Source organism: Nicotiana tabacum, chromosome 8 (assembly GCF_000715075.1).
Source record: "Nicotiana tabacum cultivar K326 chromosome 8, ASM71507v2, whole genome shotgun sequence".
NCBI classification, from domain to species: Eukaryota; Viridiplantae; Streptophyta; class Magnoliopsida; order Solanales; family Solanaceae; genus Nicotiana; species Nicotiana tabacum.
The window spans coordinates 108,908,779-108,918,066 of NC_134087.1; positions in this window are offsets into that span (position 1 = coordinate 108,908,779).

The window sequence follows — 9,288 nt, forward strand, 5'->3', positions numbered from 1 at the left end:
AAACATTCTCAACTTTGAGTTAGAACAACAACACTAGATCACCAACCTTGAATTCCTTGTTCCGAATATACTTATCATGAAAGTACTTCATCTTTTCTTTAAACAAGGATGAATCCTCATAAGCATGGTACCGAAATTTCATTTAAATGTGCAACTCGCAAGTTAGTGGCTACATCCTAATCAAGATTTAGTTTCTTCAAGGCTCATGTTGCCATGTTGCCTTGTGCTCTAATTCCAGCGAAAGATAACAAGCTTTCCCGAACACCAAGCGATATGGAGGCATTCTGGTAGGTATTTTGTAAGACATTCTATATGCCTATATAGCATTATCAAGTTTCTTAGACCAATTCGACGGATTTGCATTCACCAAATTGGACAAGATACTCCTTACTCTTAGTTGGAAACATCCACTTAACCACTTGCTTGTGGATGACAAGGGGTTATCACTTTGTGAGTGACACCATACGTGCCGAGCAAAGTGTCAAAATCCTTGTTGCAAAAGTGCGACCCTCCATCACTTATAAGCACGAAGTCCCAAACCTTGTGAAAATGTTCCTCTTCAAGAAAGCCACCAAACTTATAGCCTTATTATTGGGTAAAGAAATGACTTCAACCCATATAGACACATAATCCACCGCAACCAAAATGTAGGTATTATCATAAACTCAAAAAAGGGACCATGAAGTCAATGCCCCAAAACATTGAAGATATCAATCTCCAAGATGGTTATAAGGGGCATATCATGTTTCTTTGAAATTTCACCGGCCCGTTGATATTTATCACATCTTCTTACCAAACCACTTGCATTTTTGTAGAGAGTAGGCCAATAGAAACCATAACTTAGGACTTTAGCCGCCGTTCTTGATCTACCATGATGACCGCCATAAGGTAACGAATGGCAAGCCACAAGAATATCACTTTATTCCTCATCCGACACACTTCTTCTAATCACCTCATCCGTGCAAATCAAGAAAAGGTATGTTTCATCTCAATAGTAGTCTTTGCAATCCCTCTTGATCTTCTTCCTTTGGTTTGAAATGAAATCTTCCGGAATAATAACACTCACAAGGAAATTTGCCAAAACCGCGAACCATGGCACCTCTTTCTTTGAAAATACCAAGAGTTTCTCATCGGGAAAAGAGTCATTGATCTCAAGGCAATCATGTTGCCTTCCATCCTCCTCTAGACGAGATAAGTGGTCCGCCAATTAATTTTCACTTCCCTTCTTGTCTTGGATGTCAATATCAAACTATTGCAATAATAACACCCATCTTATCAAATGATCTTTAAATTCCTTTTTGCTCATAAGATAACAAAGTGCTGCATGATCCCTATGCATAATAACATTGTCACCCATCAAGTATGGGAGAAACTTCTCAATAGCAAACACAATGACAAGTAGCTCCTTCTCTGTAACAGCATAGTTGACTTGTGAACTATTCATGATCTTACTAGCATAGTAGACTAGGTGAAAAACTTTGTTGATACGTTGCCCAAAAATAGCCCAACCGCTACATCACTTGCATTGCATATGAGCCCAATGGTAAACTCGAATTTGGAGATGTAATTATAGGAGTTGTTGTCAACTTGAGCTTCAAATGTTCAAAAGCTCTCATACAATCATCATTAAAATGGAACCTGGCATCCTTCTAGAGAATTTTGCACGTGGGGTTCACCACTTTAGAAAAGTCTTTGATGAATGTCCGGTAGAATCTCGCATGGCCCAAGAAGCTCATCAAACCCTTTACCAAGGTAGGAGGTGGAAGCTTATAAATAACTTCAATCTTTGCCTTATCTACTTCAATAATATTCTTTGAAATCTTATGGTCAAGGAGAATGCCTTCCTCAACCATGAAATGATCTTTCTCCCAATTGAGTACCAAATTTGTTTTCTTATATATAGCCAACGCCTTGTCCAAATTTAGCAAGAAAATCATAAAATGAATCTCCAACAACTGAAAAGTCATCCATGAAGACCTCAAGGTAGTCTTCTACCATGTCCGTGAAAATAGCCATCATACACTGTTGAAAAGTCGACGGTGCATTATACAATCCAACAGGCATCCACTTGAAAGCAAAGGTATCATATTGGCATGTAAAGGTGATTTTCTCTTGCTCTTCCGATGCAATAAGAATTTGGTTGTAGCCCGAGTAACATCAAGAAAGCAATAGAAAGAACGCCCGGTCAACCTATCAAACATTTGATCCATGAATGTGAGAGGAAAATGGTCCTTCCTTGTGACTTTGTTAAGCTTCCAATAATTCATACAAACTCTCCAATCGGTGACCGTTCTTGTATGTATCAACTCATTCTTATCATTGGTAACAACCGTCATGCCCCTATTCCTTAGATACATTGAACCGGAGAAGTCCATAAACTAGCAGAAATGTAGTAAACGACCCCGGAATCCAACCATTTTATAACTTCCTTTTGACCACCTCTTTCATAGCCTCATTAAGTATTCTTTGATGTTCAATATATGGTTTAGCACCATTCTCCAACTTGATCTTATGCATGCAAAATGCGAGGCTTATACATCGAATGTCCACCAAAGTCCACCCAATAACTATCTTCATCCATTGTAAGACTGCCGATATGGAATCTACCTGCATATTTATCAAATAAGAGGAAATAATAACCGGTAAAGTAGAATAAGGGCCAATAAATTCATACCGAAGATGGGATGGCAATGGCTTCAACGGGTAGATGGCTTTTCAATTTAAGGCTTTATAGGAGGAGTCTTCCTATTCTCAAGATTTAATAATTTCTGCGGACCACATTTGAGGAGGCTTCAGAATTGTTCGACAACTCATACTCTAATATTTCAAGCTTGTTAGTGCGAACCTATGTTATGGACCAAGTGTGACTGCATATATTAGTTTGCGGACCGCACTCCTACTAAAAGTTTCTGAAGCTTCAATTCTTCTTCTGCAGTCGCATTCCATATTTTTTGTAGACCACACTTGCTTTTGCAGTCGCATGTGGAATTCTGCAGACCCCACTTTTCTCATCACTTCTCCTCTTCGCTAAACTTGGCTAGAACATCTTTTAGAGTCATTTTTCTTCATTGAGTTTACATTCTCTAGCACACGTGCAATTTAACTATTTTCATTAGATTCAGAGATAAAAATCAGTATTTTCGGACTAAAAACTATAGCAAAAAGGTATTATTAAGTGGTTAAAATACTCACTTATCACTTTTAGAGCCAAGAATAAAAACACAACTAAAGTATAGGGGCAAGGAAAACCCACAATAGATATGGAATCTGAGCCCGATGAGGACATGTCTGATAAAGAGAGGTATATAGAGGTTTCCCTACCTGAGGGTGATGATGAACCTAGTGAACTGGTGGATGACTCAGTGTGGAATAAGTACTTTTTTTATCAAAAGGGCATGGATATAATGTAATAATAAAGAGAAGCAGTTCAACCCAAATTTGTTCAAGAGGTCATTGAACTTTTAGACTGCCGGAATAAATTACTTGCCAATTGTGCAATAGATTGAAATTTACGGCTGATCACGCTTTGCTCAGGGACCTAAGGGAGAGGCTAATGTAATACTCCTACGAGAATTATATGCTAATCGGGACTCGGATAAGGGCGATGATATTAATTCAGTTCACGATTATAAGGTTTATCTCTCCCACGACGATAAGTAGGCATAATATTATCCTATTCCAGCCTCAAGATGAGTATTTACGGAGACAAAAATACTCCATATATTACAACTAATGTGTGATCTAATGACAGAGACGGTGTGGAACAACACCGTGGGTCCAAGAAAGACATTTATAACCAGAGAGTGTAGGAGTAGGTTGAATTGGGTGAGTAAGAGGTTGATGCCGGCGATGCATAAATTGATTGTATATTGGGAGCGTGTGTTCTTGGGTATACACATTGGTGGCTAGTATTTCAGTGAATATTAGGGAGATGATGCACATTAAAATGCACCGAACCTGAGTTAATAAGCAAATCAGCCTTTACTTTGTGCACACCTTGACTGCACTCTTGGCCAAATATAAGTTGGCTAGACCTGGAGATGACCTTTGAAATGGAACTAAGGAAGCACTTCATGATATCTATAATGTTTCGAACCCGAATAAGGAGCAATTATAAAAGATCAGTAATGACATGTGGATGACAGCGATAGAGGGCGAGATAGTCAAATTGAGTATGGATTTAGAGGCTAGAGATCATGCACTAGCTGATACAACAAAATCCAAGGAGCAGAGGATGAAGTCTCAATTTACACATTTAATTCCTGTTTTTAAATAGACATTGTCGTCCCGTTCTATTAGTGTACAAACTGATGCAGTGGATAACTACACTGTTGATTTTGTTACTATTGATAACACTATTGTAGAGGAGCCAAGACTAGACATTATGACTATTGTGGGTGTGGCGAATGCTGAAACTGAGGTCTCTCCTACTGGGGAAGGCTAGTTGATTAGGACAGTTGAACTGTCTGGCATCGCACTAGATAATCCATCACTTCCAGGGACCAAGGTTCGCGATCGGTCCTTGCTACAACAAGAGTAACTTTGATAAAGCTTCTGACACCCATTATACTTTTGCTCTTCATTTTTGCTTTTGTGATATTGTGCAACTAGGGACAGTGCATATTCTTAAGTGTGGGGTGATTGTCAGTATTTTTAATTAGCCTATATTTTAATTTGCGAGTGATGCATTCTGCTACCATATGATCACAATTGTGGCCATTGTAATTGTATATTGTGGATAATTTTGCATGGCTTAACCCTGTGTTTTCTTTATATCACGGTTCCTTCCCTAGAGTGTCAGATCTTGAACCAAATAATTTTAAGTTGATTGTTTTTAGTTTTCAAAAAATGATTCGACTTTTGGCAACAATGGACTGCTTAGACAACTTACTTGAGTGAAAAATTCAAAGAGAAAATACAAAAAGATTTTTCTTTTCTTTTTTAAAAATAACAATGGAACAGGGAGAACTTGAGTATCTGTATTCTTTGACATATTTTATATCGGGTCTTAGAGCTGGAGCATTTGTGCTGAGTACTTTCTTCTTGATTCTTGTGACTATATGACTTGAGAATATATTTGACTTTATTTTTACTCTTGGGCTCATTTTTTGACTCCTAATATGCACTTCCTATGTAATTGGATAACATGATAAATGTATTTAGTTGCCTTATCTTGAGAGTCTAGTCTACGTCGTCCTGAGTGAGTCATGTGCATTGTGGAAGATGAAATTTTTTATTCTACTATGTGTCATCCCTTATTACTTTCCCCATGTGCGAGTTGAAGCGAAATAAGTAAGCCTTATGATTCTAAAAATTTATATAGGCTTTTTATTGATTGACCTTTGAATGACTACAATGCTTTCGGAGATAAAGGTTCAACAAGATTTTATTAAGAACAACGAGAATCCAGCTTGTAATGTCAATCAATGAAACACCTGTATAATTTTCTACTCACAAGGCTTACTTATTTTTCTTCAACTCACACACGAGGCAAGTTTTAGAATAGCAAGGAATGACACCGAGTATAACTAAAAATCTTACCTCACATACTTTTATATGACTCAGTCAGGGTGAATTAGACCCGACTCTTAAGTTAAGGCAATTAAGCATATTTATCATATAATTCAATCACATAGGAAGTAATAATGCGAGTCAAAAGATGAGCTCAAGCGTCAAAATAAAATATATATATTCTCAAGGAATATAGTCACAAGAATTAAGAAAAAAGTACTCAGCAGAAATGGTCCAACTCTAAGCCTGGATAGAAAATATATCAAAAAACACAGATAATCAAGTTCTCCCCGTACCATTGTCATTTCTAAAAAGAAAAGGAAATTTTTATTTGTATTTTTTCTTTGGATTTTTTCCCTCAAGAAATCTGTCTAGGCAATCTATCATCGGGAAAAATCCAATCATTATTTGAAAACTAAAAACAGTCTATCTAAAAGTATTCGGTTCAAGAACTGGCATCCTCAGAAAAGAACCATGGTATAAAGAAAATCCAGGGTTAAGCTATGCAAAATTATCCACAAATATATAATTACAATGACCTCAATTGCAATCATATAGTAGCAGAATGTATCACTAGCAATTAAAATATAGGCTAATCAAAAATGCTGACACCCCACCCCACACTTAAAAATGTGCACTGTCCCTAGTTGCACAATATCATAAAAATAGAAATGAAGAGCAAAGGTAGAGTAGATGTCAGAAGCTCTATCAAAATTTCTCCGGATGCAGCTAGAACTGGTTACAAACCTCGATTCCCGGAAGTGCTGGATCCTCTAGTGCAATGCCACACGGATCAAGTGCCTCAATAATCTTGCCTTCCATAGTAGGAGAGACCTAATTCACATCATTCCCTACACTGCAGTTGTCATAACAGCTAGTCTTGCCTCCTCTGCAATAGAGCTATCAGTAGCACTCGAATAAACTATCTAGAGCTCCTCTGCATCAGCTTGCACACAATTAGAATGGGTCGACAATGTATGTTTAAAGACGGTGATCAAATGTGCAAATTGAGACTGCATCCTCTGCTCCTTTGACTCCACTACATCAACCAATGCACGATCCCTGGCCTCTTAATCCATCTTTAACTAGCGTGTATCGCCCTCCACCACTGTCAGAGTGTCCTTACGGTTTTTCTAGAACCGCTCCTCATTTGGGTATGGTACTGCACAAATATTGCGTAGTTCCCCCTCAGTTCCATTTGTAAGGTCCTTTATAGGTCTAGCCAACTTATATTTGGCTATGAGTGTGGTCAAGGTATGCACAAAGTAAAGGCTTAATTGCTTATTACCTCGAGTTTGGTCCATCTAAATCTGCATCACCTCTCCAATATTCACTGGAATACTTGCCATCAATACGTATACCAAGAATACACGCTCCTAACATACAATCAATTTATGTTTTGCCTCATCAACCTGTTACTCACCCAATTAAACTAACTCCTAGACTCTTTGGTCATAAACACCTTTCCTAGACCTCTGGTGCCTCTCCACACCGCCTCTATCATTAGATCACACATTAGATATAATATGTGGGGTATGTATGGCTCCATAACTCCCCAAAAGTACTTATCATGAGCCTGAAATTGGACGCGATAATGCCTATTTATCGCCATGAGAGAGATATCAATCTTCCTACCGTGAACCAAAAGAATATCATCGACCTTATTAGTGTCCAAGTTAGCATACACTTCTCGTAGGAGTTTCACATTAGCCTCGCTTTTAGGCCCGTGATCAAAGTGTGTTCAATAGTACTTTTCAATCTTTTACACAATTAACGTCTAGTCTTTCCTGGCGGTCTCATAGTTCAATGGTCTTTCAAACAAAACTGGGTGGATCTGCTTCTCTTTAATTGTCTTCCATTGTGTCCACGCCCTCTTGCTAACAAGGTGCTTATTCTATATTGAGTCATCCACTAGTTTACTAGGTCTACTGTCACCCTCAGGTAGGGCAACCTCTACATACCCCTCTTCATCATAGACATCCCCTTTAGGGTCAAATTCTGTATCTACTATGACCTTGCCTCGCCCCTACACTTTAGTTGTCTTTCACTTTTTGGTCTTGGGTGGTGTCGAAGCTTCTTCATAAATTAGGAGGGGAATCTCTCATGTCCTAGACGACCGTGTTTGTTGTGCCCAATATGGTACAAGCGCGAGCGACACCACCTCAGAGGCTCCTTGTGCATCCTTACCATTCCTGGTCTTTGTTTGTAGCTCATTAGAATGCATAGCTCGTTCCCTAGTAGTAGTGGAAGGCTTCTCCAAAGCCATCTTACCTTTACGATGATTGCTCATCAATGTATTGGAGGTAGTCATAGTACCTGAAAAGAACCAAGAAACAACATTATCTTGTTATTGCAAAATCAAGTCATAGTAGTGCATTTCACATCCCACACTTAGCTTTTAAGTAGACGCGCACAAGATGATTCACGAGCATCTATTACAACACAATTTTTAGTCATACCATGTTAATTAGCACATTAAACTGCAAGTAGGCAAGGCAACACCTAGGTCGTGCCTAAGTCGTGTCTAAGATGGTTGTGGGTTGACATTCTTCTTAGAACGAACACAATTTAATATAATAAGACCCTTATTGGACAACACACACTTAAGACCACTCAAACTTCGGTAAACCTCACAAAAATTTCTTTTGGCCAATTTGTCGAACACTTTATGTGCATCGTTTTGCTTAGTTACTTTGGTTCAATTTGAACATATTTTATCCTCCCAATTTGAGTATGGATGTGGAAATTATAGTTTTTCACCTCATGATGTTCATTAACAAACCAAAATCGAGCCCAAGTTGATCAAAAATTCGAACTCAAACTAACCTAAATTGAGAGAAAACAAATAAAAATAAAAGATATTCTAAGGGAGAGGGAGGAGGGGATTAAAATGGTAGGAGTGAGGAATAAGTCCAAAAAGACGAGCAAGGGGGGTCTTACCTGGTGGACAACGACGGTAATGCGGTGAGGCAGTGGTGACGCGAGAGAAATAGAGATGGGTATGTACGTGAGTTTTTGTATTTGAGAGAGAGAGGGAGAGGGTTTCAGAGAGAATAATGCATATGTGTGTATTTTGTGTTTGAATAGGAAAGGGGAAGGGTTTTAAAAAACGAGCAAAGTAAAAAATAAAAAAATACTTGGGGGGTTGTGCCAGGACCGCGAAGCCATGGGCACTTCGCCGCCTTTTTTTTCGTTTTCCCTTTTTTGCTCCTGGTCTCGCAATGTGAGACACTTTTTTACCCCAAGACTTTGCTCTGCAACATTCTCAGTCCCAGTCTCGTGAGGCAAGGTCCACTTTGCTGCCCGGTTTTTATTATTTTTTTATTTTTATAATTTGCTCTTTTGGCCGTTTTTGGCCAGTTTGCTTGATTCCCTTACCTTGGATCATGCTCATTTGCACTTCTTCATCCCTACACCACTCACAAACATATCAACTCCCTAAAATTCAAATCTAAGAAAGAAAGATACGAAAAACACAAAAAAAGGTTGCCTCCCAACAAGCGTCTGATTTAACATCGTGGCACAATGTAGCTAATCCTCTCAAGGATCCTTCAGATAAATGGTCGAGATGACTATAGCCTCCTCAGCCATGTCTTGGTAATGCTTTATCCGCTATCTATTGACACCAAATTTAGTTTCCTTAATGCCCATAGTGTTGTATGTTCCAACTCCACGGGCAAGTAACACACCTTTTAAAGCCAATTTATATGACGACAGTCTAATTTGAGTCTTAAAAGAAGTTCGATAGGCCCAAAGTGAATCATCTAACTTTCTTGC